General features: G+C 50.5%; 1 protein-coding gene across 10 annotated transcripts in view; it reads right to left on the bottom strand.

Moving 5' to 3' along the window:
* TANC2 (tetratricopeptide repeat, ankyrin repeat and coiled-coil containing 2) overlaps positions 1 to 27,346 on the bottom strand; it is a 193,032-nt gene extending 165,686 nt beyond the window's left edge. For 5 of the 10 annotated variants that reach the window (XM_021377628.1, XM_021377631.1, XM_021377629.1 and 2 more), the window contains exons 1-2: positions 27,091 to 27,346; positions 9,550 to 9,696 (exon numbers count right to left, since the gene is read on the bottom strand). The gene's annotated coding sequence lies outside the window, so the exon portion shown is untranslated. Of the gene's footprint in view, positions 1 to 9,549; positions 9,697 to 18,858; positions 19,026 to 21,334; positions 21,435 to 27,090 lie in introns of those variants that run through there. The other 5 variants (XM_021377625.1, XM_021377630.1, XM_021377636.1 and 2 more) reach the window with 3 other exon arrangements.

Genomic DNA, 27,582 nt, shown 5'->3' with positions numbered 1-27,582 from the left:
GGCTCTGCGGCTGCTCCCGGGGAGCGGCGGCGGCTCTGCACCCACCGCCCCTCCCCGCGCGCTCACTCCCTCCCTCCAGAGCGCGCCGTCACTTCTCGGGAGCGCGCGCGCAGGGCCGCGCTGAGGGCGCAGGGAAAAAGCGGGCGGGGCCGCGCTCGCCCCCCGGGCGGAGGGGGAAGGGAACGGCGGGCGCGCCCCCGGGCTGGCTCGCTCGCTCGCTCCCTCCCTGCGATGCGCGCGGAGGTGAGGCGGGCGGGGCGGATGGATATTCATGAGGGGGCGTGGCTACGCAAAGCGCGTCCCTTCCCACCGTCGGCGATGGGCGTGGTCAGTGCCGTGAGTGGGCGTGGCTCCGCGCTGTGAGGGGTCGCGCGTCCGCCCGGTGAGGGCGCGGCCCGCAGCGAGGGCGGCTGGCGGGAAGGCGGGAGCGGCGCCCGTCAGTGCGGGGCTGAGGCGTCACGGCCGCACCTCGGTGCCCAGCCCGGCCCCGCTCCGGCGGACGGAGTTGATATTTCGGCCTTACTCAAGAGAAGGATCTTTTCAACCTCAGTACAAAGCGTTCCCTTTAATTTAGTTAATTACAGTCCCTAAGCTCGCTGGACTGGACGGTGCCCCGTCCCCTCGCCCTTCCCTCAGCGCTGCCCACGGCGCCCAACTAACGGCCCAACGGGTGAAGCAACGCGGCAATCGCGGGTGTGAGTCAGGAAATCACCTGGGCAAAAATAAAGGATGGCCGAAATGCCCCACTCGGGAGCGGCCAGAAGAAGCAGAGGCCGCGCTGCTCAGGCTCGGCTGTGTGTTCGTCAGAGCAGACGGACAGAGCCACGTTTTGGGAACCAGGCACGGCCCAGAGCAAACGGACATCACGTCCTTCATCACCACAGAGCCACGAAGATTGGAAAAGCGCTCTCAGATCCTCACTGTGCCCACCGACCACGTCCCTCAGTGCCACGGCTCCGCGGCTCTGCAACACCTCCGGGGTCAGGGCCTCCCCCTCCGGGCAGAGCAGTCAGCACCTCAGCATTACAGCAGCAGGGAACCTTCCAGAAACGTGCTCACGGGAACACGCAGCCTCCCGCCTCCCTCGCTGCCTCCAGCAGAAGTGCTGTCTCTCATTGGTGATCTGCCGCTGCCCTTTGGTCTTTTCAAACCACGTACACGAGCGGGGAATAAGGCGTCGTCAGAATAATTCCCGTGTTTTCCTTCAGCGACTTATTAGCATAGCAAATCACTGCCTCTGTGTTACAGCACCGCGAACATAATAGTTCCACCTACGAGAAAATATTCTCAGAACTGATGTCAGCTGCTTTATATATGTCGCCGTATCGTTACTAAGAAAACAGATCCGAGGCCACGGGTTTGTGGACGACGGGGAGATGTGATGCTGCCATACAGAGCTGAGGAGCCAGAGGGAACGAGGCAATGGCAGCAGAGCAGCTGCGAACAGGAACACAGGTGCTTGGGTTTGAAATCCCTGCGGACTGAAAAGAAAGCATCCTTGCTTCCCACCCCCACGGCCTCCCCTGCATCTTCCAAGATCCCCTTGGAACGTACAGGGTTTGTTCTGAAAATGCCTTTCAGACACACAGGCAAGCTTGGTTCCTGCATCCCGGCTGTTCAGACTTTATGTGCAGCACCAACCCACCCAGACCTGCAGGACTGCAGAGGCACAGCTGCGGGTATTTGAAGAATATCAACACAAAATACCCGTAGCACTTAAGGCTTCAAGGATGGACTCAGGGATGGAGGGAGTTTTCAGGGTCATCATTCTGGATTTTGGTCCAGAAATCTGGTCCAAGTTCCCCTTTGGTCACATCCACACCTTATCACCTCTGGCCCCTTAGCTTGAAAACCACTCATTCCGACGTCTTTCTGGCAAAACAGGGAGCTAAAAAAAATGACATAAAACCTCAATCAATTCTTGTGGTCTTTGCAGCGAACTGACATGAAGTTTGCACAACAGCAAAGAAAAATAAAATGGCTGCAATAAACAAGACCTTGTCTCTTAACTAGAATACCTACGGTAAGATATTAAAACACTCAGTCTCTTAACTCAGATACCATCAGATAAACTTCCAGATGGATGCTATTAAGCGTGACCATATAAAAATAAACACTGCTTACAATATTTGTTACCTAAGAAATAGATGCCTATGGAGAAAACATTTTAGAGTAATGGTCTACATGTGAGATGCTGATTTTCTTCATGCTGCAGCAGTCTGACGGAACAGCGGTTCCACCATCCCTTCACTAATGAACAGCATATCTATTTGTGCAGCCTGGGGAGTTTTCAAATAGATTTGGGGTTGGGTTTTTTTTTTGGTTTTTTTTTGCAGGAGGAAAGGGAGACTTCTGTTTTGCCGGCTGTTCAATTTTCATTTTTGCAATTTTTGGCAAGAGCACCTTGACCTGTGGGTAACCGACTGCATTTTGTCTAAATGGGAATAAATACACGCTTTGTGATCCTTCTTCTGCCATCAGCGTTGCACTGAATGCCAGCATTACCCTCCATCTGAGCCACGGCTGACACAGGGACTTGCAAACAGAGCTTCTGAGGAGAAACGAGCAAGAGGGTGAGTAAAAGCAGCCCCACTTAATGCACACACCTGCTCAGGGGTGCGATGGGCAGACAGCACGGAAACCACTGCGAAGGAGAACCTCGGAGTTTGTGTTTAACAGCAAACACCCATTAGTGAAAGAGTAACAGTGTACGGCAGATCGTACCTGCAAGTTGGGAAGAGAGGATGTGTTTATGCAGATCGTAATTTGGCAACAATGCCAATCTCAACATTTTCCACTTGAGAGGCACTACGGGAGCTTTAATGATTGCATGTGATCAAGATAACATCTTGACTGAAATAACACCGCTCTGGCACACCGGGGTACAGCTACCAGAGCGCAAACAGCACTCAGGTAAAGACAGAAAAGTCATTATTGCACCTTCCAATCTGTCCACGTTACAGCTCGGTGTGTTCTCTGCAGACAGAAGTACCGGAATCTGTGTGTGCCCCGGCCCAAACCAGAACAGCAGCTTCTGGCTTCTCTCCATTGGGTCATGCCACGACCAACTGAACTCCGCCCTTAAGAGTTCACAAGATCATTGCTAACGATGGCTGATGCCAATCAAATAAATGTTCATCTGTGGTAGGAGCAGAGTTACACAACTGTTTGCAGTTTTGGGACAAGCTGTTTCCAGGACGCGCTCTGTGGTCACCGCGCACCGAGAGCAGCGACGCTCCCAGTTTGTGTGCATCCATCAGCTGGAACCTCCCGCACCTCATCCTCTGTATTTCTGGCCCTGCATTCTGGAAAGCTGTTCAGCAGGGACCGGTTTTCGCTGTTGTTCTGAGCGCACAAACACGGCATGGATTGGCTGACCAAGGAGAACAGCCGGAAAACTTTGAGAAGCTCGGTATCTTCGTTAGTCCTCTTCTAGAGCGCAGACAAAGATTGCTGCTAGAGGGGCTGCGAGCCCCCGAAATTAGTCTCGTGGTTCTAATTAGCCCAATCAGTTTAGGAAAAGACTTCTGCTAATAAGTATTGTCCAGTAAAAGGACGACCAATTATGGTGCTATTGTCTGCACGTCCCACCTATTCCTTTTCTCTTCTCCACTGAGAGGAGCAATTTGGGGTGCTAAAATGAAAGGAAAGGAGACAACAACCTTCATGCATGTTTCAGGTCAATAGGAAAAGCAAGGAATTACTCGTTCTCCATCACTGACATGAACGGGACAAGAGGTAATGGGCTTAAAACGCAGCAATGATGATTCTGATTGGAAATGAGGAGTAGTTTTCTAATGGCGAGGAGGGTTAAGCATCGAAACAGACTTTGTGTCAGCAGCGGGATATCCCATCCATGGAGACTGTATTTGTCATAAAATAGGTAAATTTGAGCCTGATTTGGGGCACTGAAGTTCTGGCTTGGATTCCTCGGGCAATTCACAGCAGCCCATGAGGGCAGGTGCAACGTGCGGACAGAAGCAGTCGCGCTGCACACACGGGATGGGATCAGACACAAGACCTGCTGCAGATCACTATTTCCCAGGTTAGCACAATTTAAGCTTCTCAGGTAGGTGGAGAATTATTAACTCCAGCAATTTCTCCCAGAAGACAACAAACCTTATCACGAGAGCATCGAATTCAGAACAGCACAACGCAGAGCTCTGCTGAGCAGGTGCCTGTAGGGCACGGACACCCTTGGCAGCCCACACCTACGGGACCTTTAGGGAAGCAGCACAGCTCTCCTGCACCATCACAGCTCGGAACCATACTGGTTCTAAAGCAGCAATCCGGTATTTTGCAAGCCAATAAGATCGCAAGGCTATTTATTTCAAGTACAACTGTCAGCGGTTTGATAAATTGATCTCATGTGCTGTATTTTAAAGAGTACAGCTTTAGTCAAAGTCATTCTTAGGAAAGGAAAAAGCTTCAGTTCACTCTATTTCTGTGAAATGCGCCGTAACTCTCAGATGTGATGGAGTAACGGGCATACAGTGAAACTGCTACAAGAGTCCCATACACTCCATTAACCCATCCCAGCATTAGCAGAACAAGTCAGATTCTCCAGCGCACCGTGTCTCCCATTCAACTCATATAATCAATCAAGATGGATTTTTTTATTGCCTGCTTACCCCAAAACCCAAAGCGCTGTATGAGAGTGGGTCTGAGCGGTTACTTTGTTAACTGAGCACCAGGGAAGGGCAAACTGCACAGTAACTCTTTCCAGATGTAACACAACAAAGCGCTTCCTCCTGGGTCTCTCTGCTTCTCCTACACCACATCAGCCCCACTGGAACCAGCGCGGGTCCCGGCAGCGCTCGGTGCACTGAGCACTGACCCCCAGCACCTGGCTGCGTGCAGCTGAAGCCTCAGCACCAGGAAGCACTCAGGTCTGCAAAGCTCTGCGATCCCACTGCGATGAATTACAACAGGAGAAACCGCCTCATTTTGCAAAATGGGATCTCCCAGTGGGAGAGCTGGAAGTGCCTCCTGCCCAGGGACGGCATCAAGTCAGAGCGCCACAAAGAGCAAAGAGCGTGCCTCCAGCCCAGGGCAGACACCACAGCTGGTGAATTTGTTTGTAATAATACTGTAAAAGTGTTAGGTAGGATCTCCTGACTCCAGTATGCTATCCCAAGAGGGCATCGCTATCGTGAACCACAGCAACGCTCCAAATCCTTTTTTCATGACATTCCTCAACTGTCTGCTCCGCCCTGATTCATTTCAGGAAACTGATAAGGCAGCTGTGAAAATACACCGTGCAAAGCACGCTCACATTACAAACCAGCCGGCAGAACCTGCACTTTTTTTTTTTTATCCCAAGGGAATCGAGATTGTTGTTTATTCCATTTTCCAAAGGGCACATGAACTGAAATGTTACCTTCTCTTAATGAACCCAACTGGTTTTGGGAAGTAGGTGTGCGCTGACAGAACATTTTGGCTTGCAGTGATCAGTAAAGCAGCCGCCTCTGAAACATGTGTGGGCTACACTCAAAGGATTTTCTTATTATGAAAGGGGGTGTGGGTCTCTCATTTCAGCAAAATGATCATAATTTTCTCTGCTCCTATTCAGTGTCTCCTGGAAGCACTGCTGCCTTTCTCATGACAGCTCCCCAGCAAGGTGACAGGTCAGAAGATTGCCAGGCCCATTGCAGCCCTCACACTGCTTCCATGGGGCTGCTGGTGTCAGCCTCCTGTGGGAGCACAAAGCCAGAAGGGGAAAAAAATGGAGGCTCTGCTTCTTATCAATAACACTTCATGGCTTTTTTTTTTTTTTTCCCCTCAGAATTGTGTATCTTAAAGGCAAGGAAATGCCCAAAATGCAGCCTGCTGGGCCTATTACTCTATGTTTTATTGATACGTCCTTCCCGCAGACCTTCCCAACCGCTCTGTTATTCTGAACCTTCGTTCTGACACTGCTGTGAGCCGCTGCTGTGTGCCACCGGGCCGGTGTTGGCTTACACCCTGGAGATGCCTGCAGCTCGGCGGCGGATCCCTCTGCTAGCAAGACCAGCGCTCTGAGGCAGCACAGGAATCCAGATCTGCAGGACAAATGACACTTAGAGGTACTTGAGGTGAATTTACAAAGTGAAAAATGACGCTTTGAGCTGCAGTTCCTTTTTAACCCTTTCCTCACTTCAGGTGATCCCGGTTGCCACTGCAGCCCTTGCCTCTGTCTCTTATGTTGGTTTTTTTTGCACTGACTGTTAACAGAAGCCCACACATAAGAAAGTCATTTCTTTCTCCTGTTCCAGAGGTGCTGTCTGCAGACTAGACCTACCCCTGAGAAACAAAGGTTGATAATGGACTTACACTTTAACGAGGCAACTCTGGGGAGCTACACATTGCTCCTGCTGCCGCGTGCACACTCCTGGCAAAGGAGCCCAGCAACACCCCCGAGCTATCTGAGCAGGGACAGGCAGGGTGGGAAGGGCTCTGCCACAGCTTGCAGGCCCCTCCACCACTTCAGCCAGAAGTCTGGGGGCTCCTCACTGGAAGAGATCTACAGGAGGTGCTCTGCTGGTTCACCCCTATGAAGGACTCCCATGAGAGCATCCCTTTGGGAACACTATTGCTCTCCTCAGCATCCCATCCTAGGTGCTTCCAAAACACAAAGGCTTACACCTGACCAGAAGCAATGGCAGCGGGGCCACGTGGCTTGTTCCTCTCTGAAGCCTCCCTGTGCATTTCTGCTCTCCAAGAGGGTGATCTGACAGAGCAAACCAGCTGTTCCCTGAGTGCTTCATGACAGGCTGGAGCCTGGATAGTTCAGAGCAGCACTTGAACTCTACAACTTGTGCCTACAGCTTTGCCATGCAATTTCTTCCATTATGAATCTTTGTTGTGTAACAACAGATACTTAGCAGTTATTTTTTTTTCAAGGTAAGCCATATTCGAGCCGAATCAAAAATAAGCAAGAGCTAAAATATCTGCAGTGCTGGGGCTATGCCAAACACCCACAGATCCTGTACCCTGTACTCAAGTCTTGTCAAGTAGCTCAGCACATCTTTGTTCTCATCGTTTACTTTCATTTTATGCCTAACCGAGAAGTGTCCTGATTAACCAAGCAAAACACTGCAAGAAAAGCACAGGGAACACTTGGGCAGCTTTGTGCTGCTCCAACGTCCACAACTCTCTTGCTGGGATATTTAGGCATACCATTGTACACACAGCTCCTAACTCTTCTTCCCCAAAGTCTTTTACAGAAGCAACCAGCTAACCAAACAGAATGGTGGTAAGACCTGTTGGGGGTTATGGAACAGCTAGTATAGCTGGGAAAGGCAATGATAAACTACAACTTGCGTTAACTCAGTCCAAGCTTTCCAACCTATGGTCACTTACTGCAGTCTCTGCAGCCCACAGACACCAAGGTGTTGCAGAAGGTAACAAAGCAAGTGCTGTCCTTCCACACAAGCAAGGGTTAGGTTACACAGCGTTCGGTTCCATGTCAAAGTGCTCATCTCCATACACAGATGAAGGAGCACACAGGAAAATTAACAACCTCAGTGACCTAACCAGAGAAACAGAGCATCCAGAGCTGCTCCTGCCAGGTAGTGGCTGGACGTGGGAAGGGAGAGCAGCAGCCTTGGCTGTTGTGCTGCTGGATCTTCTATCCCACAGCAGGCAGTACCCTGTACACAGCAGCCTGTGCAGCAGCCCACAAACACGGCATTTTCCAAAGGACGAGCACAATCACTGGAACCTTTTGAGGGAGGACCAGAAATTACGGGAAGTTGACAGCACTGTTCTAATCTGAGTGTGTGCAGTGAGCGAGGACATTTTGTTTAATGAAATAAGGACTTTGGGAAATTGAAGCGATAGCAAGTGTGTGTGTGCGGTGAGGAACTGAAGTGACCACGTTACTCATGCTATATGCACACCGGTGATGCAAGCCATTTTCAAACTCTTCTATACAAAACAAAAAGAGAATATCTTTCCTCTGCCATTTGCAGGATATGACACTTCCCTTCGCTAGCCTGTGTGTGAAGAGAGAATAAGCAGCATTTCTTCACTTGAAGCTCAAGCAGACAAGGAACACCCCTAACGAGTTTGTTCTAGTCAGAATCAGGAAAGGCAGTAACAAAACAGCCTGTTTTTCCGGTACTTTCACTTTCCACACACCCTGCATTACATTCACTTTTATAGGAGATGGAGACCATTCACACCCTTTGCTAAAGGAACAGCAAGGCAAGCTGAGCGGAGCGCAGGAGATCTGCCTGCTCTGTTACACAAGCACCCGCTTTCAAGATGCACCGGGAACAGACTGCAGCAGAACCACGAGCACCACAAGAACGGGGGCAGCTCTAAGGCTGGGGCTGGAGCCAGGGGAAAGAACCCAAAGGAAGGTTCAGCAAGAACATTCTGAACTGCCCTTGTCAGGGAAACATCGAGTCCTCGCGTTACACCGCAGCAGCAGGGGGGTGCCAAGGGTCTCCATGAACTGGGTGATGAGCCCTTACATCCAGAGCTCTGAGACTGTACATCTCCACTGCAGCGCTGATGCTGTCCTATGGACAGTCCATCTCTGCAATGCCCCCTAGGCTGCCTGCCCTCAGACCACAACCTCCAGGAGAGGCAGCTTCTGTTTTAACACTGAGTCCATGACTGACTCTTTACACGTACCCAAGGCTGCACTGTTAATAACCCTGGGAGGCAAAGTAACCTTGCAGTCCATGTATTGTAACGATAGCATCAGGATTTGTGTCCCGAAAACATATGGGTGCAGGAGATTAAAAGTTAAATCAAAGGTGAGAAACATTAACTTGAGAAAAAAAAAACAAAAAAAAAACACAATTACCAAAATCAAGCACTCGAAGTTTAAAATTACAGTACGCCTGGAAGGAAGAAGCCTGAAACAGCACTCAGGAATTCAGATGTGAGCAGAAGTAGAGCAGTGCTACACAGCGCAAGCTGCGATGTCAGCACACCCCAGCAGAGGATCATCCCCGTTGGTGCTTCGTCCCTTACACCTGGGTAACAAACAGGGAGCTGCTGAAACTCGGTGAGATGATTTGATCAAGGCTGGACGATGAGAACAGGAAGAGTAAGCAAAGGTAAAATAAATAAATAAAAAATAAAGCCTCAGAGTGCGAGCGGCTCTGAGGGAATGAGGCAGTGGTTGAGGCAGCAGGACATCTCTGTTCTGTTGTCAGAGATGAGACCTTGGCAGGAGGGACAGAGAGCCCAGGCTGCATCCATGGGAGAGGAGAGTTTCCCTGAGAGGCTCCCAGGGCTGGCTATGATGGAGTTCAAAGTATTTATTTTTTTTAACTATTCAACTTTTGAGCACAAGATAGAATTCTTTCACTCTGGGGAAAAGGGACCGCCTGAACTAATGCAGAAAAGGGACTGCCCGAACTAATGGCTGGGCTACCAGGACTTCTGGAACAGTGTGTGCTGCAGCCCCAAGCACCACCGAGAAAAACAAGGGTGTATGAAAGACCACGATATATTTCTTGTATGGCAAAGAGATGCATGTACAAGTTCTAATCTCAGCTTCCAAAGGGGTCCTTAACACAAGCCTACAGCATTCCAGTGATCATCCCTTACCTTATACTTCACTGCAGATTGCTTCTGGCGCTGTGTGTAAGCGTTGGAAGCGCTCAGTGGGAGTGGCTGCTGAACATCTTCCAGGAGAGCCATTAAGGATCCTTCTGGGCTGCCTTCAAACCATGCTGCGAGCCCCAGCTAGGAAACCTGCGTACACAAACGTAAAGAAACCTAAGCAAGGCCAAGAGGAACGCGTGCTTCCAATGCACAGCCCGCCAGGAAGGACAGCACAACAAGGAACAAACGACCGAGCACACTGACATTGCTCATTCCAGCAGTCCATCCCATGTTCACCCATAGAAATCATATGGATGACGCTCAAGGAGCTCTAAAAAAAAAAAAAAAAAAAGGAGAAAGCCCAGCACCAAGGAAACTATTTGCAAACGGCAGCGTTTGAGAATGATCTCATTTCAAAAGATTTAGCGCAGCAAAATGTGTAAGTGGAAATGAAAGGGGAAAAAAAAGAGAAAGAGAAATGTCTTAAGACTGAGCGCTTGAGGGATATATCACAGGTTTTGCCAAGAATTATTCACGTACATCTGCACGATCCCCCTCCGTCTATTTTTACTTTCCTGTGGGCCAATACAGAGAGCTGCGTATTGTCAACCCTAAAAATAAGCGTTTGAGCTTTAAAAAGCATTGCCAGGGCCGAACGGGAAAGCATGCTGACGCTCACACGAACCTTCCTCGCAGGCTGCGCCGCTTCAGCCACAGGAGGCAGAGGGCAGAGCACAACCTCCTCCTCACCTCCGACAGGAGCAAGGAGACACGGCAGACAAAGGCTGGGGGATCGTCAGCACCGAGCTCAGCGCGCTCCTCCTGCCCTGCGCCCCGGGAGCTGCCTTCTCTCCGTGGGATTTGCACTGGGGAGAAGCCGTCCTACCCGCAGTGTGTGTGTGTGTGTGTGCCTTCCCAGAGCTCACACCGGCTACGTCCACAGCCCCCAAAGCCAAAGCTGAGATCCCAGTGCTGTTCCAACAGAGAGCAGAGCTGCCTCGGCTTCAAAGGCCGTTTCACACCGTAAATTCCAGAGCCATTGGAGAAGCGTCCATCTGCTTCACCACCGGCCCCTGTGCTCGGTGCCCGTCAGTGCTACCTTCCCTGCATCCCTATTAGTGGATTTGCTCTAGTTCCTTCGGTCATTAGCTTTCAGAACACCTTCCATGCAGCAGGTACGGCTGCTCTAATGACCATCCTCTAAATCAGCTTCAGAACAATTAAATAAAATAAAAGACTATTTTTTTTTTTTTCCCTCCGGGCGAATCGCACACACTGGGGACATCTCTCTGACCTTCTCAAACACACCTTTACAGCTGCCCATAAAAACCCCGTGCTAATTGTCCTGGAGGAGGGGCAGAGATGACGCGGGCTGATAGGCACTAAGGCATCCCAGGGCGGGTTCTGCCTTTGCCACAGAACAAGGCAACACGGTGCAGCCCACTCCTCATCCCCCCCTCCCAGCCACACAAGCCACCTTCTAATTGTTCTGCATCAACACTGCCTCTTCTGTATTCCCTTCCAACACAGGAGAAGTCCATCATCTGACAAACACCCGTGCTACAGTCCCAAATTCCCCTCATTTACAGCACTGAAGTATTACCAGTGCTGATAAAACCGCTCTCCAGTGGACGCCATCCAGTCAGCCATTTGTTCAGCACACACTACGACCAGCACAGCCTGTGCACGAGGTCCCCGCTGCCCCTTCCCACGACTTCTTGCAGTGACACCCATAGGTGAAGGAGGAGCAGATGAGTGCTCAGAAGCTGGGGCCAGCCACCAACAGCAGCCAGAGCTCCGGCAGCTGGTTATAACGCAAAGCTTAATGTCAGCAGCGTTCCCTTTTGTTCTCCTCTCTGTTTAGAAAACGAACGCGAAACCTTCTGGGGAATACTCAGAACTGACTTTGCATGACCACGAGCCACACATTAACTTCAGCGGCAACGAGAGGACTGCGAGCAGTAGTTTCTGAACACAGAGCTGAGCAGATGAGCGCTGCTGAGCTCTGGGGACAGTTGCTGAGGGCTGGAGCTGCCAATCTAAAGCAAGTTTGGCCTCGCAGCTAACAATTTTATCCACGTGCAGTAAAGGTCCTCCCCTTCTTGCTTCCAGCCGGCCCTCTGGATGCTATTCTTGCTAAGTGCTCACGACAAATGCGTTCAGTACTGTAAAAAAAGCCAAAGGTTCTTTACACCAATAACTGAGCCACGTCTGCTGCAGCTCCACTGCCAACATCGCAGCTCAGCTGCTGGGCCTTGTGACGGCACAGTGCAAACACACAACTGCAGGCAAACAAGCGAGGAACACAAGGAAAAGGTAACAGCTGGAAAACACGAGCCCAGCGCATTGTTCCCTCGGCTCTGTGCAATTAGCCAGCTGTGTGCTGGCACCTTGCAATTCTTGTAAGGAGTACAGCAGTGTTTCCCGTGTTCTAGGCTCTACCTTGGTGTAAATACCTATGCAACAGGCAATGCAATGAAAATGGGGCCCAAGGCGAGGATAGTTCAGGCATAAGTGAGGAATAAAATACAATGGAAGCCTCAGTTCCCTCTTTTCCAATGGTTTAAATCCTTGGCTTTGCAACTCTTGCGCATTTTTGACTGTTTTAGTGTCATTTCCTACAGTCCTTTCGTTTGTTCTTTTGGGGAAATGGGAAAAGCAATTTTTCTTTATGCTTCAGCACTGCTAGGAGAACTGAAAAAAGTCTGAAAACTCGGACGGAAGTATTTCTTTCACATTAGAAAAACAAGCTTTTATTTCATTTCAAACGGACACGGAGAACGATTGCTTCCCAACACGTCCCATGCACACCCACTTTGCAGAGTGAGCTTTCCCTCCTGCCGTGCCCACACTTCACTTCTGTTTCCCAAATTCCCCCAGCTGAAGGCGGTACAGATGTGTGGGAAACACTGCCAAGCTCTGCCGTGTTTTCCAAATGAAAATAACTTCCAGCTTTGGAAGTGACACTGTCAGCACTCAGCAGGTGTGACGTGCCCCATGCATTACTTCAAACAGTGAAGCATGACCCCGAGGCTCTTTTTAGGCTACCTAAAATTGGGTTCAAAATCCCAGGTTCCTGCTCTGAAGAAGACTTCTGGAGCTCTTGGAGACCAACAGCCACGTCTATAGAATGGAGAAGACTTTACCCTGGGGGATCTTCACGCCTTCTAGAAACGCTATCTCAAGTGCTGGAGAACACCTTAACACACGGATACACAGATGGTATCTCCACATTATCTTAAAGATCTACGCTATGGCAAAAGACATAGCAACACAGGCGTTGCTAAACATGCCTTTTCCCTTTATCAAACCTTGAGTGAAGAACCTGTGTGATTCCATGATGGCTTACGCGGCAGTAACACGACCCCGCAACAAGAATGGAAACGCAGTGGGCAGCCCGTGTGCTTTTCTCAAAAACAAGCTGCAAATAACAGCGGGGGAAGCAGCCTCCTCGGCCAGCACCGAGTCAGAACGCTTCCTGCCACCCCACAGCCTGCTGCACCCAGCAAGGAGCTACCACAGGTAGAGCTGCTGCTGTCTGACTCAGATCTGAGAGGAAAAGGAATCCTTTGGCAAAACAGCAGACGAGTTCTCGTCCCGGTGCTGCTCTTTTCATTATTTATCTCTAAGCCGACGCGCTCTGGTTCCCCGTCACTTGCTCCCCGTGTGCCTTGGCCTCCAACGCTGTGTTCCTCTTGCTCAAACCTCATTAAGTCAATGCTGTGCCCCAAAGAGATTCCCACAGAACGGGGGACGCACTGCAGCGACCCACGGGGGGCGAGCACCCAATAAAGAGAGCAGGGAACCCAAATGTCATTCACTCAAATGCATCAGTCTTACCAGGACGGTTTGTACCCCCTGCGACCCACACTGCCTAGCACACTAACTTACAAGCAGGCCGATTTAACCTAACGGCCTAACTTACATAGAAAATTAGGGCAGATTTTCAACAGCGCTCACCTCTTGGCAAACGCGTTGACACCCGCGGAGAAATATTTTAAAACAAACTCAGAGAGTTGTGATTTTACAGCTGTTTGGTGAACTCCTCAAGACGTGGTTGCTGGTATTCCATGGGAATACAGCGGGGGGACGGCAGGGCCTGGCTGCACCGCATCCCCAGAGCAGCCCAGCAAGGAAAGGAGCGGCCTGCAGCCCAGGGCGCCTGCTCACACCTTATTTCAGCTTTATTTCTTCACGTGCAGGAAGGGAAATAAATAAGCATTACAAGCTTCACCCCGCGCCGGTGCCTCGCCCGGCTATGGCGGATGTTTACCGAAGGGATTAAACTAATCTTTGTCTTCTCCCTCTTATCTGGAGGCTCGTATCCCTTTCCTAGGCTGTAAATGATAGATGCCATTTCGGCCTGACGCGCGGCACACGGCAGTTATCGGTTTCCCACGAACATGAGGACGTTTTTCCATCTGATCGATTTCGGACGCTGCAGCCGTTTCATGGCGCTGCATCACGCCGGGAACGAATCTTCAGCTTCGCCGCGATCAAATATTTGAAATCTAACTAAGAAACTGAATGTAGATGTTAATTCCCTGCCACTCCGTCCTTTATCTGCAGATGATAAATTATACAGGCAGAATCCCCCTGGAAGTACAGAAAAGCACGGATTTGAGGTTGGATTGACAGCAGTGGTCATTCACAGGCAGTGAGTATCCGCTCATGTATTACAGACTGGGGATAAATGGAAAACGATTGCCTTCGGAACCACCAGTTCCTCACCTGACATTTACTACAAAAGACTAAAAGAAGCATTCCTGCTGACAACAGAGGACTGAAATCGCACAGAACAAGCGGGCTCAGCCCTGCTCTGCTCCAGCCGAGGCTGCGTACCCGTGCCCCATCTCAATGGGGACAGTCGGCTGGTTCCAAGGGAATAACATCGATCCTCTCCAAATAACAAGGATCACCTCTCACCATCCGTTCACTAAATCAGTTGTGAAGTTACCCCCCCTGACGAGGAGCACTCCAGAACACACACAGAAGACAGGACAGAATGCTGGAAGCGAAGCACACGGGGCACCTTTAGGTGCCATCTTCTGTTATCGCTGACATATGTGACTAGTCACAGCCAACTCAGCGTGGCTCCAAGGTTTGTCATTTTTACAAGGACTGAGTAATGCTAAATGTCACTGTGGGCTGGTGTGAGTGCTGTTTACAAGAAAACTGGTACAAGATATGAAGGGCCACATTTACGGTTGGTGTAACAAGTTAATACTGCCCATTTCAAGACACTGGAGCAATGGGGAACCTGTCTTGCTGTGTGTCCAGATGAATCCCAATATACTGTCTAAAAAAAGATCCCAAACCAGTAAAAACTGTGCAACCAAAAACGTTTATATCTGTTTCTAGAAGCACACGTGCCAATTAACCCCAAGGTTTGGGACACACGAACGCTGCAGCCAAGCTTAGGAGGGGCCTTTAAAACATTCCAACAGATGCTTTAGGCTTGGTTTGCATTTCTCCTTCAATCCCAATTAAAAGCAGTGACAGTGGCAGAGCCAGCAGAGCAGGAGGGACGGACACAGTGCCAAACCCTGAACCCTGCAGACCAGCAATGTCCCACAGTCCAACAGCAGCGCACGCTCTGTGCGCTCCTCCGCGCTGTCTTCTGAAGCACACTGCAAGAATTTCAAGAGAGACAAGGAGTTACAAGTTCTCTGCAGCACCACATACAACCAATGGGTCCTCATGGCTTCTTTCCTTGTTTGGAGGATGGAAAGCACTGTCACCACGCAGGTCGTTAACTACTTGATTGGAACGTCACGTGCTCAGTGACCCAACGAGAGGCCGACTCACGGCCCCTTGGGGTGTTCACGATCCCATGCACTCCCTGGTTGCAGGCAAACGCATTAGGAACGCGTTATTCCACATGGAAGGAGGCTGCAAGAAGCAAGCAATGAACTTCCCAGTGGTGTTTGGAGCCGACCCAACACAAGGTGCCAGCAGACTGCAGCTCTGGGGATAACACAGGGTGCTTGCTCCTCCTCTCCAGCCGCCCAGCTGGGAAGATCCTTAAGACAGAGGTCAATCCGCATTATTCAAAAAAGGCAGGTCAGTGTGCTCGCCGTGCTGTCAGCTCAGCTGCACGCAGCTCCAAGCAGGGCACTGCACTGCACTGCTCACCTGTGGGCTCCCAGGGGACCCCCACTGCCACTCCGACCCCAGCAGGGCTCCAACCACACAAAATTCTTGGAGCTAACTTGAAACTTGGGCCTCGTTCTGCTAGCTTGTGTAGGAGGGGTCGTGTGCTTGAAGGCAGCCCTTGCAAAACCAACTCCCCCTTCTTTTGAATGGAAAGGTTGAAAAATGCACCCCTTGCTGGCAGCGCAGATGATGCCCTCGTGCCACGTTTGAGGTCAGCACGGGGGGACCTGCCAGGCAAGCTCAGGTAGGACGAGACCCCAATACAAACACTCAGCCCAACTTTGCCCTTTCATTTCACCATACAGCTCTTAGTGATTTCCCGAGCTTTACGAACCCACATCCTCCTCCACCAGGCAGCTCATTATCAACGGACAGGGAAGAGAAAACGCCGGAAGGAACCCGTGTCAGAGCAGGGATTGGAAGAACAGCAGATCCCAGCACCTGCACCTCACCGGGCTGCGACGTGACGTCTGATCAGCTGCAAACCTGGGAGGCCAAGGATGCGTCTCCTTTCACACCGCGCAGATGGCATCACTTTAATTACTCTTCAGCATCACATGTTGAATGGAACACTCTGATTTATTTTTTGTTCGATAAATGGACCGTTGTCTTCTCCTTCCTATGAATGTTCCTGCATTGAACATTCAAGTGAGAGAAAGCAGAGCGGAGGGAAAAACAGCCCCACAAAGGCAGGAACTGTAAGCATACTCCACAGCAATTATTTTCACACCAGAAAGACAGAAGTGGATGGAAGGAACATATGACCAGAACGACGGGCACTATTACAAAGCACCGGCTGCCTCTCCTAGCTACCGGAGCATAGGATGGGGTTGCTTAGTAACACAGCCTGCCGGCTCCCTGCTCGGAAATCAGCCATAAAAGGAACTCCCTTGCTATTGCAGCGTTGCCACAGCAACGTGCAGAAGTGATGGATCCCGAGTTAGAGGCACACCTTAAGCAAGAATATGTTTCCTCTCATTTTAAATATTTTCCAACCCATAAACACACGGAGTCGCAATTCTAGCCAGCTCCCAGCAAGGCGAACTTTTGTTGTTCGCGTTCGCATCGTTTGAGACTTTGCATGCACAGCAAAGCAATTTGCAAGGAAAAAAAAGATAATAGCTGCCGCACTGAATTGAGAGCATTCATCAAACGACGAAGTGAAACATACAGTAGATGTGTACATGCATTCCTGCAATGCACTGACACACGGCGGGAGGAGCAGACACAAGCTGCAGTGAGGCTGTGGGACAGCAGTGCTGTGCAACCTTACCGTGCAGCTGCAGGGAAACGTGGGGTCTGCCCAACCTCAGCGACTGCAGAAGGAGCCCAGAGCCCGGGCAGCTGGGGAGTCACGCAGGGACCTGCACCACGCAGGGCAAGGCACAGCTGTGTGCCGTCCTGTGCTGCTGAGGGATGCAGGTGAGGGGGCTCAGATGAGATGCCCGTGTTCAGGGCACCCAGCTGGGCCCAGCAGATTCCCCCTCGTGCCACCCCGCAGCGTGCCGCTGTACTGCGCTGTCTGGCATGGAGGGCTGAAGAGCTGTCAAGTCCCAGTGATCGGTCTGGCTGTGGAGCAAGCTCCCTAGGCCACGTGGGAAAGGAAAGCTGTTGACTCCTAGAAGGAAATTTGCCCACGAAGCCAAAGGGTTACGCGGGTTCGCAGGATGCCGGCTGTAACCCAACGTGCGGCTCCAGCAGCTCTGCCCACCACCTCTGCATGGCAGGGACAGCACCGAGGCACACACACACCTGGACAGGACTGCGCTTCCCGCGGCCAGGCAGCGGCAGCCCGCAGCAACAAGGCCACATTCATCCCCTGATCCTCGGGCAAACACTGAGCACACATGGCGAGGACCAACACAGGGTTCCCTTTCTGCTGCAGCAACGTGCCAACGGTGGGCGACTGGCAAAGAGGGGAGCAGCAGAAGGGAGGCTCTTTTCTTCCCAAAAATGTCTCTAACGGCCTCACAAACCAAGATTATACAATAACTTTCCTCTGCCTCAAGCTGAGCACAAAAAGGTTATTCACTACAAAGCCCTAGCAACCATCTTACCCTTAAAGAAAAGGAAAGCAGACTGGCAAAGCAGTAATGAAATGACACACAACTGTTAATTTCACGTCTGTTTTTCAGAAGTCTGTAATAATAACCAGTAATTCCTTACAAAGCATCCATTCTTGTTCCCTAATTCCCACCTAGGGATATTAAAAGGCTTAACTGTTCCCTAGCTGTATCTTTCAGGAGATAATGTCCACTTCATTCCTGAAATAAATACACATCATTCTTTTTTAAGGAAAATCGCCAACTTTCTAAACGATCTGCAGAAGTGCTCCAGTGACTGCAAAGGGATCAGCAGGGCTGCTAATGACGTCTGGGCGCACAGATGAATTTCTTTAGTGGCTCAACCTGACCTGAGTTCCATGGCCTCCACACCGTGCTTTGGAAGGTCACCTTGTGTACTCGGAACCGTTCTGAACAGAAACGAACGTGAATTGCCCCAGAGCAGACGAAGCGGTGTCGTTTCGTTCCGCAATTAGCTGAAAATGCACAGTTTCATCGTCACCGCTTGCGTGTCTTTTCGGAGGACACCAAGCAGATAAGCAAGCAGATAGAGATCTGAAAACGACAGCAAAGGCAGGCAGGATCTGTGCTCAGGAACAGCTCCTCTGATTGCACTGCAACACCACGCTACCGCATAACGAAAAAGAATCCTGCTCCAGAAGCAGCAATCTCTGCACAGCTCCTGCCGTCAGCCACCTGGGAGGAGAACTGCCTCGGAACATGGACTCTGCAGGCCAGCTCAGGCCTGGCATCCACAGGCCTGCAAGTCTCACCCTGCTGCTTTCGTGTACGCAGGAATAAAGCGGGCTACAGAGCTACTTGTGGCATCAAACAAACAAGTGCATCCAAAATGGTTCGTACTGGACAGAAGCAGATGCACCAACACTGTTCTATGGGACCAGGCAGGCCCGGCAGCTGTGAGCGTACCCCCACTGCTCAGTGTGCATACGCACAATGCGTGCTGCGCCCTGCTGCAACTCTCAATTGCAAACGCTGCTTCTTTAGCACAGAGCAATGGCAGAGACCTCTGTCTTCCGCTCTGCGTGTCCTCATGGGAACTTGGTCAGAACAGCGCCTGCAAAGCTCAGCCTACCTGAATCCCAAGTGTGAGGCACTGACAGTGCACTAGAGCCTGGATCTCGGATGCAGCGAGCCAACCTGTTGCATTTGCAGTTACTGTGATCCACGCTGCTGGGCAAAATGTCAGCCAGTGAGCCTGCCTTGGTCCCCAGCGCCAGGCTGTACATGCCAAAGCTGAACCTGCACGCAATACCACAAACACTTCCCATTACTGCATGCTGTCTAATAAGGAAATCAATGAGCATTTTGTCGAGCATTGAGTGACCCGAGGCTGTTCAGCCTTGAGAAAAGATGACTGAGAGGGGATGTGCTCCATGTTTATAAATACCTGAAGTGTGGGAGACAAAGGGACACAGCCAACCTTTTTTCAGCAGTCTGTGGGGACAGGGCAAGGGGAAAGGGGCATAAACTGGAGCATAGGAAGTTCCGCACCAATATGTGGAAGAAATTCCTCACGGTGAAGGTGATGGAGCACTGGGATGGGCTGCCCAGGGGGGTGGGGGGGGTTTCCTTCACTGGAGATGCTCCAGCCCCATCTGCACGCCGACCTGTGTGACCTGCTGCAGGGAGCTGCCTGGGCAGGGGGCTGGGCTCGGTGAGCTCTGCAGGTCCCATCCAAGCCCTGCACTTCTGTGACTCTGTGATTTCACTTGTATTCACACGTGAAAGAGTTGCAGTAAAAAAAATCTGGGCAGGCTGTGCACGAACACGTGACATTGCTCCTACTTCACTAATGAACTGCTGTGTGTAATAAAATTAATTTCATTCCGCCCATGATGTACCCGGTTTAATTCTCAAAGCAGGAAAATTGAGATGTGTAACCTGTTGAAACGGAAGCCAGAATTTAAGAGGTTCCCTTTCAACCAATCAGGCACTTGTTTTATTTATATAGCACCCTTCAGAAGAACGATCTGAAGGCACTTTACAAGGCAAAAACAACTCGATACAATCCCAGGAGGGCCGCTGCCGCTGCCCACGCCTTAAGATACCATTTATGTGGCAAAAGGGTTCCTAAATCAGCGCCCACTTTTTAACCATTTTTGATTTATATCCCAAAGTTCAGGCCCCGGCCATAGGACGCAGGTATTTCTTTGAGAGCTCGTTCACACGCCGTGCCTGTTGGCCTCAGCCCAGCACGCTTCCAGGACAGCAACACCGCTCCCGTGCTGCAGGCAGGCTTCTCCCTTATCCTATCTCTGCATTTCAGGATGAGATGCCAGTGGAAAGGAAGTCGGCTTCACCTTTGTTTGCATTGTGCACACCCCGGTTCAACGCAGGTCTGCCTGTGCTTACGTAAGGCGGCAGACAGATGAGGCTCAGCACTGAGGCCCACACGAAGCTGCATGTAAAATACCTGCACAACAGACTCAAAAACCAAGCAGGGCTCTGAAGCAGTGCCTCGGGAAACGCAGCTCTCTGCTGACTTGTGCCAGCAAGCCCTGGACGTTCCATTATTTATATACAGCTTCAGACGAGCAGAGCAGAGCACGCTAGATAAAAACGTGCTGCACAAATAAGAGTCAAAGCCAAAGAGGTACAGTCTAACAAACCCAAAGGAGCACACAACATCAATACAAAACGTATGCAGGATATATGGCATTCTGAGTTGGAAAGTGGCTAGAAATACATTCACTTTTAAGAATCACTTCTAGAAAACAACAGCAGCTTGGACAGCTACTCCAAGCACAGGGAAAAGCTCAGAACAAAGGAAGATGCACAAAGCCAGCACCAATGTGTGTGCGTGGGTAGGGGCAGGATTGGGACCTCGGGAAGCTGAAGGAGGTCTGATGGCACGGAGGGACACAGTGCTCACCAGCACCTCGGGGAAGCTGCAGAGGATTGAGAATCTGATGGTAAAGCAACACAAAATACACTCCGTGGGACATGCCCAGACAGAGCGCGGCCTGGCATGGCTGGTGGACACTGCTCTGCTTTCAATTGTGAATTACAGGCATACCCAGCAGTGACTCTAGAGTTCAAAGCTGCGCCTTTAAGTGGTACTTGAAAACAAAAGCAGTAGCGCAGACCTTTAATTTACGCATCATACAGGATTCGTGCCCCATTTTTGTGTTTTCCATGCGGTTTTGTCTCCTCTCTGTGTAGCTTTCCTCAGGAAGGGTTTGCATTAGGTCTAAGACACAGTTTAGCCTTGGCCATCATACTCTTCACTACTTACAGACCTTTCTTAACAAACACAGACCCTTCACAAACACAATACAACAAGTAGATTTATTCTGCTACAGGCTGTGCTTCCATGTTCTAAATAAAAGCCCGTGTGCTGCTCAGATAGACCTGATTAATGGAAGCCTCATGTGCACAAGCATGACTCACTTGGTACATTCACCAGCCTGATGGCGTCCCTCCCCCAGAACGAGTGGGAGATATGCACGACTGATGACCATCCCCAAAGCACTGCTCACTCTGAGCAATGACCCCACTGCAGACGAAGGCCCTGCTCCAGCGTTACGCTGCTGCCTGAAGGTGCTAACCTCACATCTCCATTCTGCACAGCACCTTCGGTACACCACCATCCTCCAGCAGCTCGCTTCTGTGTTAAGCATGGAGATATGCTGGCACGGAATAAAACCCATCTAGCAATAACAGTGTTTACAGAAGGACAAAGACACGGTAGAAGTGCAGAGCACGCTATGTGTACAGTACTTAGGTTTATACAACAACGTGTGTACTTAAGGGGTGAAATGCAGGACGTGTTAAGCAGTTTAACTCTCCAGTTCCTTGCTGCTATCGCCTGGTGTTAGGTGCATGGCAGTCCTAAGGGCTCCACAATACTTTTGCCCACTGATTCCATGTGCTGTACCGGAGGGAAAACAAAAGGATGGGCAAATTTTAGCAGTGACATGGAAGATATGGCAAGCAGAGCTCAGAGGGAAGGCAGCACTAGGACCCGGGGCCACAGCACCCACCAGGGAGCAGCAACACCTCCCACCCTTCACCACTGAATCCTGTTGTAATAGCAGCAGGGAGACTGCTTTCCACAGACAGCGTGACAACACCTGTAAGGTGACTGGTATCACCCAACCATCCCCCTCCCAAAAAAAAAAAAAGAGATGTTTCCAAGCTCATGTTAAGTTTCTTCCAAAACATTTACCATCTAATCTGGGGGGGAAAAATACATATATATATATGTATGGAAAAAAACATATATATATATATATATGGTTTGGAGCCATTCCTCTCCCCTAGGAAAATGTGCCAATTCCTATGTTACAACAAGTTTCCCATGGAATTACTATTACTGCATCTACTTCTTGGAAACAGAAGTAATGGGGTGCAAAGCTAGAGGAGGTGGAGGAAGCCAAGAAGCAGCCCTCCTCCTCCTCCTCCTCCTCCTCTGTTTTACAGAGGGAGTTCCTCCTGACATTTCGGTGGGAATGATGCTCAGCCAGCCAGAAAGGGAACATGCCAGATCAGGGGAAGGGAAAATCTGCTGCATGCTTTCATCATCATTTACCACATTGCCAAAATAGCACTCAGTTGGTCAGGTAGATTTTAAACCCCATTCAAGGAGTGACAGTTTAGAATTCCCTTCTACCTGTCAAGGAAGGTGACGAGGAACACGAGGAGGGGACACAAAGAGCAGGGTACAGAGAATCCTCTGTGCATGCAGGACTCCTTGCCTCAAATTGGCAGTCAGTGCTCTGCAGGCTGAAGGCTTTTCCTGCACTCCAGTTTCACTGCTGCATTGTTTACACATCACCTCTGGTTGCTTTAAGGTATGTTGTTAAACAAAGGCATCTTTGGGAATGTAGGGAAATATATCCTACTTCTGGGAGAGCTCAGCCACTGATTACCAAAAGAAGGGGAAGCAGAGGAATGAAAACCAAGGGGCTCAGTCAGCTCAGCAGAACCCGTTTTCTCATGGCCAGAGGGAAACCAGACTTCCCTCCACCCACCAACGAGCAACTTGGGCATATTTACACACATGGAAACACGTACTGGAACATCTGTGAGACCAGTGATTGTACTGGCCCCTCTGCTCGTGAAAACATTGCATACAAAATGTTCAGTCAGCCTGAAGACACGTTGGGAATCCCTTCCAGAGGCCTTTAAACATGACATGGAAAACACACTCCTCAATACCTGCTGGGGTTGGGCACATCTGAAAACACTGACAGCGAGTGCAGGGATGGAAATCAACCTACTGCACCGGAGCTGGAGGACTTAACGCACGTCCCTCCCGTTAATGAAGTTACTGCAGAGCTTGTAATTGGCCAAAACTACAACAGGACCGAGTCAGGCCATGTCACCAAAGGACACAGCCCCTGAACATCCTGCTCATTGTTTTTAGAATATATTTTCTCCATGTGCTGACTGATGCACCATTAAAATTCCTGAGGCCATACCAAAAAGAAGTTCTGCCAAAAGCTGCCCGTTAACAAGCAATTAATAAACAAGCTTTAAAGCACAAGGTTGCTCATGCCATCCCACAGAAAATATTCCTTGCCTGCTATTTCTCACCGGAGACATTTTCTGACAGAACATTCTATCTCTGCCAGGGATTGCAAAGCAGAAGGCTGCGATTCTCCACAAGAATGAAGTCTACACTTGCTCGCTCACAAAATACTTGCACTGATTAAACTTTAATCTTAAAGGCTGTTTGCTGGCCCAGCTGACAACAGGTGTGGTATCAGAAACGACACCGTTAGCGGCACAGCATCGGGCAGCAATCGGAACGGGGTAACGAGACCACTCACCTACATCACGAATGAGCAATGTGTAACAGGGGGCCTTCAAAAAAAAGAGGAGGTTCACTTCAGCCTTGCACCACCAACACCCCTACTGTGCTCCTGCCATACCCACCAGGCAATCAAGTCCTGACTCCTGCAGCAGCATTTCTCTGCATCGATGATTCTCCTCACGGCCTGTGAAGAAATGCTGCTTCAGAGCTGACCCCTATGAGGACAAGTGAGGCTGTAAGCAGCACAGTTCTGCCTTCCTCTTTCTTTCCCAGTTATAATAGCTGCTTACAGAGGGCTGACCAGAGATATTCTTTCTTTAACCAGAGGACAGACTGAAGGCCTGCGCTGGATTCCTCGTCTGCTGCAGGGTTTGCACAAATATGGGCTGTGGGGTGCTTGGGGCCAACCCATCTTCACAAAGCAGACATTAACCTGCACTGCAAACCCAAGCACAAAGGCTAAAACAGAAAACCCCATCAAAAGGGGACAAACGCAGCTCCACATTCCTCGGAGGACAAAGGATTGTTGTGGTTTCCAAAGTAAAATATAGCTTAAAACAAACAGCGCCAAATTATGTGCTCTGCCTGGCAAAAATAGTTGCAGACCGGAGGCAATTACTAGCTCACATCTAGGAGCCTGAGAAAGCTGGAGTTCCTCCAGCAGTACGTACACCAACATACAATAAATGTATTTCTTTCAATTCTAAACACGGCGCCTTGTATTATCATTACTTATGTTTTAAAATCAACTTACTGATTCTGTGCTTTCTTCTTTTCTGAATGCTTAGCGCAGTGCAATGGAAGACCCAACAAGCAGTTTCGCCTTAGCTAGCAGAATCTGGTTGTAAAACGTTTTACGACAAAGCGCTGCTGCTCAACTTTGCATTCATCCTCATCGTTTCTGAACTCACTCTGCGCTCATCTGTATTTGCATTTCAGATTTCATGCAAGAGGATCCATCTTTAGAACACAGCAAACAAGTCCCGATCCTTGAGGAATACAATCAATTCCCAGACGGTGGGAACAAAAAAGGAAAAAGAAACCGGATCTGCACACGGAGGTCTCGCTCTGAAAAAGATTCCCCCTGGGCAGCGTGGAGGCCTGCAAAAAGCACCACGATGTTCTGCCTTTCCCAATACCACCGCTCGGAGCTTTGTTCAAGCTCCTGTCGTGGGCACAATGTAATTTAGGAAAAAGGTAACTGAGGACTTCAGAACCGATCTGAATGGGAATGGGAGCCTTCAGCGAGCCAGGTGAGGTCTGCTGCTATTCTGGGAGATTTCAGACTGCTTTGCTGACACTTTACAACCAGAAGTTGCAGCCGTTCGAGAGGTGCTGCTGTTTGCCAACAGGGCTGCAGGTCTCACAAGTGCTGTCCCAAAAGGACACGTTCAATACATCTCATTCCACAGGGACAGATTGGGCTGGGACCTTCCCATTTCCATAGCCCTCAGCTGGATTTTGCAGTTTTCATTCCTAAAATAACCTGCACAAAAGAAGAAACGCAGTCTTTGGGAATCATCTGATACTGCTCGCTCAGGGGCACGCTGGAGATACGTCGCCACACAAGAATTCTAAAAACATCTTGGGGAAGCAAAGGTTCCCTCTCAGGGCATATTCCTGACTACATGCACTGCAGGACGGTCATTTTTATCTCTGACTTGTATGTGTTGTACAGTCGAGATTCTCTTCCCGACGCTAGACTATAATGAACCACACACACAAAAAGAAAGAAAAAGGAAAAAGTTAGAATGCAGAACACAGAGTGACATGTAAATCCAGAGATTCATGGGTGGGATAAAGCAAGCTGGAACAGCAACCTCAGGCATGCTGTTTATATAAGGAAAACGCAGCTTTCAATCACGTGGGTAACACCAGTTGGCTTTCATCTGTTAGCTCTCAGTCTTTGTCATCTACCCAGCACAACTGCTACATTAGCAGGAAAGTCAGCAGTGAGAAATCACTCCTGAAGCAATGCAGACAGCAAGGGGAAGGTGAGGTCAACAGGGAAAAAAGCAAAAGATCTGAAGATTCAATTAAAAAAAACAAAAAAAACAAAAGCCAAACAAAGTGAATTAACATTAAACGGCCAGCTCTACAGCCATGATGGATCTGAGACTGCAATCACTTCAATCATTCCTAAAGCCAGCCTGATTTCAGTGGGAAAAGGAGCGCGGGGCCCTTTCTCAGTGCCATAACATATTAAGACGTCGTTCATATGCACACCCCGAGCAGATGTTGCTCCCAGATCCCTGCTGCCCGTGTACTGTAGATTAGGGGCCAGATTTACAACAGCATTTGGGGACTTAAGCACATTACTACACGTCACATGGCATCTGCAGAAACGCCAAACAAGGTTACACCTCCGATTTAGGTTATATTCCAATAGCTGGTGAAGATTCTCATGAAGTTGTGTCCTTAGCTTCTTCTGGGCAACAACTGCTTTGCTTTCATACATTTTAGGAGTCCACGTGCACTGTGGACACCAAAACAAGGATCACAGTGAGAGAAACAGCCATAGCTACACTCGAAGACATTCATGTTCCTCTCAAACCTGATACTCTCAGGCAACATTCCCTGCCTTTCTAATGAATAGTTTCCAACACTCTAATTTTTTTTTCCTCCTGTTTGCAATGAGAGATTGCATGAACTGCTAGAAAATCATTAGAATAACCCTCACGGCCTGACCTCAACAAACAAGGAAATTCCAAATTAGCAGAGACCACTGAGCTCTGGAAACCTGACAATATTAAGAACAGCGAGGGTGAGCTAAGGGCAGAGTTGAGGCCGTAAGTGTAAACTCTTCCTTTATTGGCATCCGTTTTGTCCTCTTGCTTTTGCTGTCCCCATTAGCAGGAGGAAAAAAAATGTTCATATGTGAGAGTGACAGAGCAACGCGAGGTCCTCATGCTGTGACATGCAGCAGGGCACTGCAGGAGTGCCGCTGTCACCAGAAATCAAACCTATCCAAATACCGACAGAGCTCCTTTCTGTGTGGCAATAGAAGGCACCTGACCTCGGCAACGCGTGCAGCAGCATCGCTGCTCATAACCCACAGACCTGACGCTGCACTGAACATCTGCGTTCCTCCGGAGATGAATGAGACAGAGAGGAAGCAAACGGGAGCTGTGTCCGGGGGAGAACTAGGACCGCAGACATCGTGCGGTTACCCCGCAGGACACGCTCTAGGAAAAAGCAGGAATACGTCTGAAGCGGGGCACAGGAGCCCGACCCTGGGGGTCGGCCCGCCGCCTCCTCACAGCCCCCACAGCCCCGAGGGCCGCTCCGCCGCGCGGAGGGGAGAGGCACCGCCAGCTCCTTAGGACCGGGCAGCTGTGCGGGGACCCAGGAGGGCCTCTCCCTCACGGCACGAAGCACCGCCATCTCCTCAGCACCGCTCCCCCCGCAGCACTTCCCCCCGCACAGCGCTGAGGAGCGCGGCCCCACCGCGTTCCACCTCCCCGCCCGCCTCCCTCCCCTCAGCGCCGGGGCGGCCCCGCCACGCTCCCCTCGGTTCTTCCCGCCCGCGCTCGCTCACTCACTCACCCCCATGGGCGCGTTCCTCCCCGGGAAATGGCCTCCGCAGGTAGCTCCTCCCCGGCGCTGCCACACGGAGCGCGGCGGCCGCCTCCTCCTCCGCCTCCTCCCCTTCTTGCCCCCCCACTCCGGGGGCGGCCTCAGGTGCTCTCACACGAAAATAGGAGAGAAACGACCCTAAGAGTACGCGAGGAACGCAGTGCTAAAGGGCGAGGCTGGGTGGTGGATGTACCCGGCGTGCTCGGAAACCTGAGGCTGGAGTTGTGTTAGTAACAAAGCTGCGAGTGTTACGAGGGTATTCGCTGCAGCTGTGGGCGATGCCGGTGTCCTTAGGACGTCCACGAGCTCAGGGGTGAGCAGCAAACTGCAATTGATGAGGCCCAAGAGCAGAAGCAGTGTGGTTGGATGTGACCTTGGTGGTCTTCTCCAGCCCGAAGGATTCCGCACTGGGATGGGCTGCCCAGGGAGCAGGGCAGTCCCCATCCCAGGGGAGCTCATGGA

This window comes from Numida meleagris, chromosome 26, assembly GCF_002078875.1.
Source record: "Numida meleagris isolate 19003 breed g44 Domestic line chromosome 26, NumMel1.0, whole genome shotgun sequence".
Classification (NCBI taxonomy): domain Eukaryota; kingdom Metazoa; phylum Chordata; class Aves; order Galliformes; family Numididae; genus Numida; species Numida meleagris.
Note: the sequence above shows the minus strand (reverse complement) of the source record. Positions and strands in the feature narration are given on the sequence as shown.